This window comes from Camelus dromedarius, chromosome 3 (genome assembly GCF_036321535.1).
Source record: "Camelus dromedarius isolate mCamDro1 chromosome 3, mCamDro1.pat, whole genome shotgun sequence".
Lineage (NCBI taxonomy): Eukaryota > Metazoa > Chordata > Mammalia > Artiodactyla > Camelidae > Camelus > Camelus dromedarius.
In genome coordinates this window covers 99727487-99738337 of record NC_087438.1, presented here as the reverse complement: position 1 = coordinate 99738337, position 10851 = coordinate 99727487, and the positions used below count along the sequence as shown (strand labels likewise).

The following is a 10851-nucleotide window of genomic DNA, read 5'->3' as shown; positions in this document are numbered from 1 at the left end:
CTGCAGATTTGATTACATTAAAAATCTTGGATTATCCAGGCAGGTCCTAAATCCAATGCAAGTGTCTTTATAGAAGGCAGAAAAGGAGAAGACACAAGAGAAGAGGGGAAGACCATATGAAGGCAGAGGCAGAGACTGCAGTGATGCAGCCCCAAGCCAAGGAACGCCGGAGCTGCCGGGAGCTGGACGACGCAAAGAAGGACCCTCCCCTGGAGCCTTCAGAGGGAGTGCAGCTCTCAGACACCTTGATTTCGGACTTCTGGCCTCCAGAATCGTAACAGAATAAAGTTCTGTGGTTTTAAGCCACCAAGTATGTGGTCATCTGGTATAGCAGTCCTAGGAAACTAATATAAATCCTGTTTTCCCAGATACAGAAACTGAGCACAGAAAATAAAGTGACTTGCCCAAGTTCACAAAGCCAGTAGATGGCAGAACTGGAATCTGAACCCAGTCTGGCATGAAGTCCTGGCTCTTAACTATTACATTCATTCCTGAAATTTTATTTCTTGAACACCTACTATGTGTTGTGTGTGTTAGATGCTAGGGACGTAGCTGTAAAGAAAAGAGACAAAGTTTCTCTTGACACTTACTTGGGAACTAAGGTTCAGAGAAGGCAAGTCGTTGGTCTAAGGTCATATAATTGGTGGAGCTGGGATGTGAACACGAGCATTGTGACCCTACTCCCTAAAACAGAATGGGAGCCACTGACCTAGGTGCCCTCTGTAAACAAAAGATGGGCAAGTGTGATAGACAACAGCAGCTGTCCCCTCTACCTCTGAACAGGGTCCCTGCCCATAGGGTTTGCTGAGGCTGCCTTGTGACTGTGCAGCCAACTGGTCTACTAGGAGGCAGAGGCTGGGCCCCTTCTCTGACATCAGGATGGCCTAACCTGCAGGGAAAACAGCTTGAAGAGGTGGTTAACATCTATACTGCCCCTCAAGGTTACAGACAAGCTACGACCTTTGAATTAACTCTTCCAGCACCAGGGTCAGCTTTGTTCCTCAGTTTGCACTGAAATGATCTAAATTCCACCTGGAGAACAAAATGACTTATTAAGTGAAACCAGACATCATTCCTCAGGTCCAGAGGTAAAAGCTCCGAGTGGTGCATCTGCACTTTCAATGAAGCAGAGATGTTGTGTTCTGGGACTTCCGACACCTAAAGACAAACATATTTGAGAGGATGAAGGTGCCAGAAAGGGCCGGAAATGTGTTTTTACATTTTTTTTTTCCCTTGGAGGAAAAAAGAAAGAAAGAAAAAGGTAGGTTAGCCTGCATAAATGTGGTGCAATTTCCTTTTCTGAACTGAATTTAACTAGATTGATTGCAAAAGCAAAGAAAGCCAAGAATGAGGGGAATCAAAGAAGGAAAGAAAGAGGGAAGGATAGAAAACAGAGAAAAATAGGGAAGTCCAGCCAGAAAAGGGAAAGAAAAATATGAGAGTAAAGTGGCAAGGGAGACAGTGATCGAAGAAGGTAAGGAGAAAATAAAAGAGAGACAAAAATCAAGATGGGTAGCCAGAGGGAACACCCGGAAGAAAGATGGTGATTTTTGTGTGTCAGTTTCCAAATGACCCTCCACCTGGGGCTCTGGCCGCCCCCTCCCTTCCGCGGTTGCTCAGGGGACTCTCTATCAGTCTACTGAAGAGGCAGGAGGCTATCAGTTTACAAGAAGAGAGGAAGCAGGGGAAGAGGAAAGAACACAGACAAATTACTAAATGAGGAAGCCAATTACCCAGTGCGCCATACTTCAAGCTGTCAGTAGGCTGCGATTCCTCAGGCACCTTTGAGCAAAGCGGGACTCAGAACTCTAGAGTCCACTGCCATCTGGCCTCTCCAAGAAGATAATCAACACAGACTTCCTCCAGCCACACATCCCATGGCCGGCATCCTGAATGAAACCTTTCCAAGTCAGAGGCCACTAGGACAGGACCACTGGATCACAGGATGACAAAAGCAGAGGAGGTCTCCAAACACAGCTGCCCAGGAGTCGTTTCAGTTTCCTATTTGTACCAAAGACAGGGCTGATTTGGAGCCTCCTGCTGACTTCTCGACCAGCCACGAACGTAAAAGCCAAAAGCAACAGACATTCGCTTCAGTCCAGGAGCCGAGGATGGCGCGGGGGTGAAAGATCTTTTGTGTCTGCCAAAGGCCAGTACACGGAAGGCAGTTCAGCACACAAGTGACTTAGCTGATGGGGAGTTCTTTATTTTCACAAAAACCTTTACAAAGCTTGATGCAGCACAAGGTAAACGCCACCTCATGTGGCCTCAGAGGCTGACAGGGCACTGGGGCCCCCGTACAATCTGACGTGGGGAAGTGAGGGCAGAGTGAGGTCAGACGAGGGATCAAAACGTCTGGCAAAGAATCCTGTTAGTCAGTGGCAGGTTCCACTTTGCAGGAAATACAAGTGCCGTAGGAGAGCCGGGGCACCGAGCAACCGGCGGCAGCACGCTTACATAACATCTCCATCTTGAGGAAGCGGCCAAACTCCCTCCAGCCACGGAGACTTCTGCGAAGTTTAAATTTATGACAGACTACATTTTCTTGTTCCCTGAACAAAGTCACATAATGTGACTGGCTTGAACCTCAAGGAAAGCCAAGAGCCTCAGGAAAAGGAAATTGTCAGGTGTGCAGTGATAAGTTTACCTGGGGGATAAAAGACGCTGACCTTTCAGTGATTACTACATCCTTAAATCCCTCTGGAAGCAGGAACGGTAAATCAGCCTGTCCCCTCTCCGGCCGGCCGCGTAACTCTATAAATGCCTCTCCCTCCCCATCCAGAGCAAGGGCTGCAGCTCTGGAAGACATTTCCAGCGGCTGACCCGCCCACTGTCATGATCTACAAGGTGAAACTGACTAGTTACATTCAGTTTCTGTCACAATGTTACTCGGTGTGAGGCCAGTGGCCGACCTGCATCCAAGTCACCAGGGGGCTTGGGGATTATATGCACGGCTGAACTGCAAGTTTTCGGGTGCGGGGACCAGGGATCCCCATTTGCAGAGTACCTCTGCTGGGGGTTCCACAGCCCCCCCAAGTTTGACAAACGGCTCTTGTATCACATGCTGTCTATGGAACCCTTCCTTCTCGTTCCCCTCCAATCTCATCCAGCCTTTCTTCTTTCTTCCCTGCCTCCCACCCTCCCTCCGTGACAACCTTCACGTGAGGCACGGTGTTGCATGCTCGAGGTACCGAAAACACAGAGCTCACCCTGAAAACGGCTGCAGCCAGGAAACAGGCACCAATGGACACACGTTCCTATAACGCGACTCGAAAAGCTCCTGCCGGGCCAGGAGAAGGTGAGTTTGGCTCCCCTGTGTGAAACGCAGTACTTCAAAAATATAAATGAATCTGAGGAAACGAAAACACACACTTAACAATCACAAGCAAGTCCTAGTCACTTTCCTGGGCAATTTACTGTGGGAAAAAAAATGCGTACACAAAATGACATTTATCCAGTTTATCAATAATTCTGTGCTCCCTACATCACCCTTACTTAGTTCTTTAATTGTGACGTCCCACCTTCACACGATGTGAAGAAAAAAAAAACCCACTTAGGTCCATGCCAAGGGCATTACCATCTGAATGTGTGAGTTTGCTGGTGGCAGGAGAGCCCCTCCCTCGGTGGAGGCCAGGGACTTGTCACACATGGGCAGGAGTCTCTCTGAGCCTGTGCTCTCCACTCACAGGTGGCAAGAAGACCACGGCAGAGAAAGCTGCAGGGAAGTGACTATGCAGGTGGTCATGAGACAGTGATGTCCACCCTCTCTTCTCATTATACCAACATGTCCCGTGAGAAAGGAAACACAGCGGCTCTGAATTACATTTTGGCCCTACAGTGATCCCAATATCTTGCTTCAGGGAACACAGACCAGATATTCTGCCGTGTTGGGAAGAGACACTGATACACTTTATCAGAGCCCTGGGGAGCTAAGAAGCAATTTCCGTCTCTGCAGAGGAACTCAGTCCTGAGATTCCCAGTTGATCTCCATCTTGGCGTGAGTTTGGGATCCTGTCCCCGTCCTTTCCGGGTTCATGGTCTCCGTCCCTCTTACCCACAATACTGCCCTTCGCTTGCCCTCCTTCCCTGCATCTTTTCAACCACCAGAAGCTTTCAAATGAGAAAGCAACCAACTCCTCGTCCAAGTCCTGCATGAAGTTCAGTTCTACAAATATTCAGGGGGAAAGAGCTCCAAGAATTCCATGTCAATCATAAAGCATGCTTGTGGGGAATATTGGTTTCCTCTCAGACAAAGAAAGCCAGCAGGCAGTGCACACCGTGGCGGGTTCAGGAGGTGGCAGCAATGTGGTTTCAGCTCTGCTGATCCAACTTAAACAAGAGAGGAATGGACCAGAAGGAAACCCTGCCTGATAACTATTAAAAAATTCCACTGCTTGGTAAGAAACAACTTATTTCCTGTGAGGTGGGAAGCTGGGCACGCCATGAGCTGAGCTGTATAGCAAACCTGCCTTGGGAAGGAATCCACTGGTTCCTCCAGTCAAATGCTATCGCGTTTCTGCCCATTTGGAGTTTGGATAAAATGCCCTACTATAGTGGTTTTCAAACTCTGCTCTACAGCCGTGCTCCCATTTGTCTGTTCCACTACCTCCAGGCCCTGCCTAGACAGCAGGGTGTCAGATCAAGAAAATTAACAAACAACTCAAAAAGCTTGAAAACCACTAGCCTCGCACAGTAGTTCCCATGAGTTTTCAGGTGGTCGACCAAGATGAAAATGGGAACAAAAAAAAAAAAAAAAAAGGAAATCACTCAACCTCAATACCGCTATCGACCACATCAGGTTGGCCTAAATTCTAGCAACAGATCATGTGGACTCTGGCAGTTGCCAAATATTTGGACCAGTGTGGGGTGGGCTAGAGAAATGCCTTTTTTAGGAAGACATTTTTCAGCCTCTTTCCATTCTCCTGATTTATATAAAGTGATTTCTCAGAAAACCCTCAGCAGCTGATACACCTAATAAGGAAACCCTCTGAAGACTGAGACTCTGCATTTTTAGCATCTCAGGCTACATTAGAGACTTCAGAGGTCTTGAGTTCTGTGACCGTATTTAACTGCCTCAGCTGCCTCTGATCTGCTGTCAATACCAGCCTTCAGTGACTGGCCAACGGGTGGACTCTCAGATCTGTTCTGTTGAAGCAGACCCAGGAAGCTCCCTTAAAAACAGGATGGGCAGTTTCTTAGCAAGAACAAGGGGAGGGTTAGGAGTGTGATGGATATTCCACCCAATTAATAAAGGGAATCCTCAGTTTTTAGAAAATCTTGTTTAGGGTCGGTCTTGGCCTTGAAGCTTTTCTAGGAAACCATCTAAAGGCATCAGAAGGACAAGTTTGTGGCTCATTACTAGCGGGCAAGTAAAGAGGGCAGAGTTACGCAAAACTGGGGAAGGGAGAAAAGCAGCAATTGTCTCCCTACCCCCATACTGCCCCCAGCTCTCAACCTCCTCTTTCAGCTTCTAGACTGGTGACTTTTCCGAAATCCTCAATCATGCTATTTTCATCATCCTCATCCTCATTTCTGAGCTCTTACTATGTGCCTGGCATTATGTTTCGTACCTATTGCCTCGTTAATTCTCACAATACACCTGCAACGTGGATGAACATTACCAGCATTTCCAGGTGAAAAATCTCAAGCTCAAAAGTTCGAAATGACAATCCAGGTCACAGCTGGCAAGTGATGGCGCCAAGACTCAGTCACATCTTGAACTCCAAAGCCTGTGCACTAAAGCTAAGTCAAACCGATTCAGTAGTATAAAAATTTTTATTATAATTTGAGAAGATTTCAGTATATATGGCAAGAAATTTATGAGTACATAGATTCCTTGAATCAAGGAAAAAAAGGGGGGCAGGTAAGAAACCATTGATTTCATTAGTGACACAATGCTTGGAAGACTTCTCTTTGAAGGTTCCTGGGCCTGGCCCGGAATACGAAAGACAAAATAAAATACAAGAGGTGTGTTAAAGGAATCCCCTGGAACAAACTCCAAGTTCGGTTTCAGTAAACTGAGATGCCTAAGAGAAGTGTTCCAAAGTGACTAAAGACAGAAAAACTGATATTAACATGTCCTCTGGTGTCATCTTTGAGGACTTTATAAAGAATCTAGAAGTGGTCATAGAAGAGTTCATTCATAGTTTAAAAAAAAAGAAAAGAAAAGAAAGCCAGACCTGCACTTATCCTAGTCTTTCTAAAGGTCCAGTGAAAGGAAAATATTCCTGTTGCCAATAACCTCTCTACCCTGTTTCTTCAGCACCAGGCTCCTGGATCAGGAGTGTGCAGCCTGGAATACACAGAAATGGTAAGAAATGGTAACAGACCTATCTGTTACCTACAGCGATGACACACCTTACAGAATGCTCTGAAGATTATGAGGATGTAAGTGATGTGATTATTAAGTTGGTTCACAAATGATTTGCAGATCTAAAGTTGGGCAGCATATGGCGCCAAAGTGGTTAAGGCAATTTGGTGGACAGTACAGAGAAAAACAATGCTTTAGACTGACAAGGGATCACCAAAGAGACCTGAATCCTTCTGTATGTAAAATGCTCTTGCTGCCCACCAGAGCGGGTGGGTGAGAGCCCACTGACGGAGGCTCCAACTTCAGCTCAGATGGAATGGAAAGCCAATCCCAAACCACATGACAGAGGCAAACACCATCAGAAATCTTCCCCACGTAGGTACAGGACATCCCGCACAACCACAGGTGTCGACTACAAACAGGGAGATTTGAGTTTGCAGGGTGCTGTGCACGCACACACACGTACACAATACAAATACAGATACACATAACATATGCAAGCAAACATACTTCGCACGTGTCTTCCAGAGAACAATGGCTTTCTTTGGAGGATGAAGGGTCAGATATGGGCTAGAAGGAAGTCTGTCCCAAGGTAGCAGGGACTGAGAACTGTGCCTCTCAAGACCACAGAGTTTCTTCTTTGGTTTGCTCACACAGAGTCTATGTTCCAGACCCCTCAAGAGTTCCTGTAATGACACATGGTTCCCCCAGACTCTAGGACCTTTCTGCTGACACTGCCTGGGGTAAATTATTTGTCTCCAAAGACCCTAGCCTTAGGGTATCCATCATTTTCTTGTCAATTATGCTGCCTGATCCCTCCCTTATAAACTCCATTTATGGTAGCGTACACAGTCAACTGTCAAAGTTTACAAACTATTTTACTAAGGGGAGCCAACCACCTCAGGATGCCAGCCATACTCCAGATGCGTAATTAATCAAAGTAAATCCACATACTTGCCACAGAGGCAGGTATGGTGACAGTGTAAAGTTGAAAGCAGCCTAAATGTCTATCAAAAAGGGAGGATGGATCATTAAACCATGGCTTAGCCCACGACGGAGAAAGAGCGAGGCAGATCCGTAGAGACTGACGTGGAGAAGCTCCAGGACTTCTTGCTGAGTAACAAAAGCAGGCGGCAGAGTAATTCCTACCATATGATTTACATATCATAAGCAAAGTCACATGATTTACAGAGTCTCTCTCTCTCTATCTCTCTCTCTCTCTCTCTCTCTCACACACACACACACACACACACACACTCATGAAGGCATATCAAGACCTGCGAGGCTACAAACCAATCTGAAAAACTTTGGGTCCTCTATAATATGGGGGAAGAGCCCTTGGATTGGGGCTAGTGGTTAAAGGAAACTTCAGTCTTACCTGACATTTTCTGACTTTGTTTATGAGAACAATGTATTTATACACTACTTACATAATTAAAAATAATATTAAAATGTTTACATAAATCAGATAGGTCTTTTCTAGCAATGGGAAACCCTCCCCTTGAAAACACCTAAAAGAAACAAAGTATCTCCCCTCCGCCCCAGGAGACTGCCCTTGTCATTTCTCCCTCACGACAAGTACTTCCTGAGGGCCTACTGTGTACAAAGCCATGTTCCGTAAACTCGTCTCTTCCTGCAGCACAGGGCCTCCGACTCCAGTTTCTTCGTTCCCTAACTCTCCCTGGGACGTATCTCCTAAGTCCAAGCTCTTTTCCACTGAGGTTCCCCAGACACGTGAGCTCTGCTATTCAAACTCTGACCCTGAGCCTCAGCCCTCCCAGGAACCATCCATCCAGGCACTCAGCTCTTCCTCCAGAAATATTAATACGACCATTGGCCGCGGTACCACATTTACTCCACCTCCTGATCTGAGGGGGAGCATTCCCAGGTCCATAAAGGCTAGGAGTGGGGAGGGGTATTCCCCACCTATCTCCCCCCGACCCACCTCTCATAGTAGGAAGAAAACATAATGAAACACAGATTTCCCCATCTGAAAACTGGCCCTCTCCCCATACTATCCACAGAAACAGCAGATCATTATTTTGCAGTTTGGGATCTGCTGACCTCCCACCCAGGCATCCAGGTTCTGCTCTGGCTGCAGCCGGAGAGAAAGGACACATCTGACCCTGACGAGGTTTGGTTCTCATCTCAGCTTTACACCACGTCTCCGGGCCGAGCCTCCGCTTCATTCTTCCTAGACTCTTTTTTAAAAAGGCCTATGGACCTTGCACTTGAAGGTCAGTTTCTATAAACTTGCCTTTCTCCGGTCTGCCTCCTAAACCAAAAAAGTGCCTGAGAGTGGTTTGGCAAGGGCACGTTTCTCGGGGAGAAAGAGTTTGCGCATCAAGGGTTAAACATTAACACACTTCCCTGGAAGGTCTCTTCTCCTCTGTGAATGGAGCCCAAGCGCAGACCTTGGCAGGACTCACACATTAGCTCATGACAGGTGTAGGCTTCATGCTGGTTGCCGCTGCATTTCCAGCAAAAGATCAGGGACGTGGGGACAGCTCCACGACACAGTAGGCTGGAACAGATTGCTTTGCAGAGATCTCTTCTGGCTGAAATAATTCCTTCTAACAACTTCCTTGACACGCTGTCAGGATGGCCTGTTTCCAAGGTAATGGCTGCTGCATAAGGACCTAACAGGCATCATCTGTGGTCTTGCAGAGAGGAAGTCACCAAAACAGCCCTGCTGCATTCTTCCAACAGAGCCACTCATTTATTCAGCGATGTTTACGGAATTGGGTGCCCTTGTCACACACCACCACCGCCCAGCAGCCTCCTGGTCTTTCCACATCGTGACATTGTTCACTTTTGACTCTAAATCAGACGTTGCAAGCTCAAACATCTATGAAAGCCAGCCAAATAATATAAATGACCGAAGCAGGCCAGTGACAACCAGCGGGTACCAGTCTGTGTAAAGAGAGAAGCTGCTCTCAGCTCTAGGCCATGGTTTTGACTCCAGAATGCTTTTCTGGAAGAGTTTTTTTAGCATATCTCTTCTGATTGAAATTAAGCTCATAAACAATACCCTGATCCATTGTCAGGATGATCCATTTCCTGGGCTGAATGGTGTCCCCATAAATTCTCATCTTCCTGGATCCTCAGAATGTGACCATTAGGAAACAGGGTCTTTGCAGATGTGATCAGTTAAATAAAGGTGCGGTCAGACTGGATGAAGGCGGACCCTAAATCCAACGACAGGTTTCCTTACACAGGAGAGACACAGAGACATAAACACAGGGAGAGAAGAAAGCTTTGTGAAGACAGAGGCAGAGACTGGAGTGATGAGTCTACAAGCCAAGGAATGCTAAGTATTGTCGGCAACCACCAGAAGTGAGGAGGAGGCACGGAACCAACCGGCTGGGGGTAGGACTCCGCTGGATTTTTTTTTTTTTTTTTTTTTTTTTTTTTTGGCTTTTAAAAGAGCAAAATCTTTCAGTGAAAGAGAAAGAAAGAAAATATGCTTTGGGCCTCTGTGCTACATGGTCTTCATCTGAACTGCCTCAGTGACTCCAAATCTAACCTGGCTCCTTTCAATCCACTCTCAACACTGCAGCCAGAGGGATCTTTAAGAAAACTCCAATCAGATGATGTCACCCATCTTCCTCAAACCCCTTAATGATGTTTACTGCTCTGCCAGTAAAGAGTAAAATCCTTACCATGGCCCACAAGGCTCTGCAGGCTTGGCCCCTGCTCCACCCTCACTCTGCCTTCCAGGCTCACAGCTTCCTCTAGGGCCTTGTGTGCCCTTTGCTCTCTTTAACCGCAGGACATTTGCACATACCGGTTCTTTGCTTCAAACGGCCTCATCCCCTCAACCCCCACACCATGCACACAAATACATATACACGTGTACACACACACACACTCCTCTCACCTAACTAATGCCTCCTCATCCCACAGCCCTCAAGTCAGTCTCCATTTCCTCAGGAGAACTTCCCCTAACTCCTGCCCTATCCAGAGCTAGTCTAGCCTCTTTCAGATACTCTCATGGCACCACGTTCCTTTCAAATTTAGCCTCTCCCACCTAAATGTATGTGGTCATCTGATCATGTCTGTCAGACCACCCTCGACCGTAAGCACCACCCCTCGCACCTAGCAGGTCCCTGCCACACGGCGCAGTCTCAGAGGAGGCACCACAGTGTTTTACCCCCAGGGGTCCTGCACACCTGACTGTCTCCCCACTCCAGGTTAAGCCATTTCTACAGCCTCTTAACTCCAACAGGCCTTCCTTGGCTTGTACTTTCCTTACAGAAAGAGTTCACACTTTGCACTGTTCCCTGATGTTCACGTCTGTGGACGTCTTCTGCCCATTGCCAACACAGTGTGTTCATCACTGCATTACCCAATGCATGCTACAAAGTCTCCGTCATACTTATTACTTGTCAGGTCCTTAAAGGAATATTTTTAAAACCTGCCCTGTAATGACAGTTGGGAGGCCTTGCAGAGTTGTGTGGCTAGACTTCACGGCACAGCACCTACGGGGGTGAGCCCAGGAGTCCGGGTCTGAATTCGCCTCGTGCTCGTTCTGTGTGATT

General features: G+C 47.1%; 1 long non-coding RNA gene across 1 annotated transcript; it reads right to left on the bottom strand.

Moving 5' to 3' along the window:
* Window positions 1–1761: 1761 nt before the first annotated feature.
* On the bottom strand, window positions 1762–10148 carry LOC135321016 (uncharacterized). The gene is made up of 3 exons (XR_010380390.1): window positions 8375–10148; window positions 3210–3350; window positions 1762–2510 (listed from the first exon to the last, which is right to left on the bottom strand). It is a non-coding gene; the product is annotated as an uncharacterized LOC135321016 (long non-coding RNA).
* Between the last annotated feature and the right edge of the window lie 703 nt (window positions 10149–10851).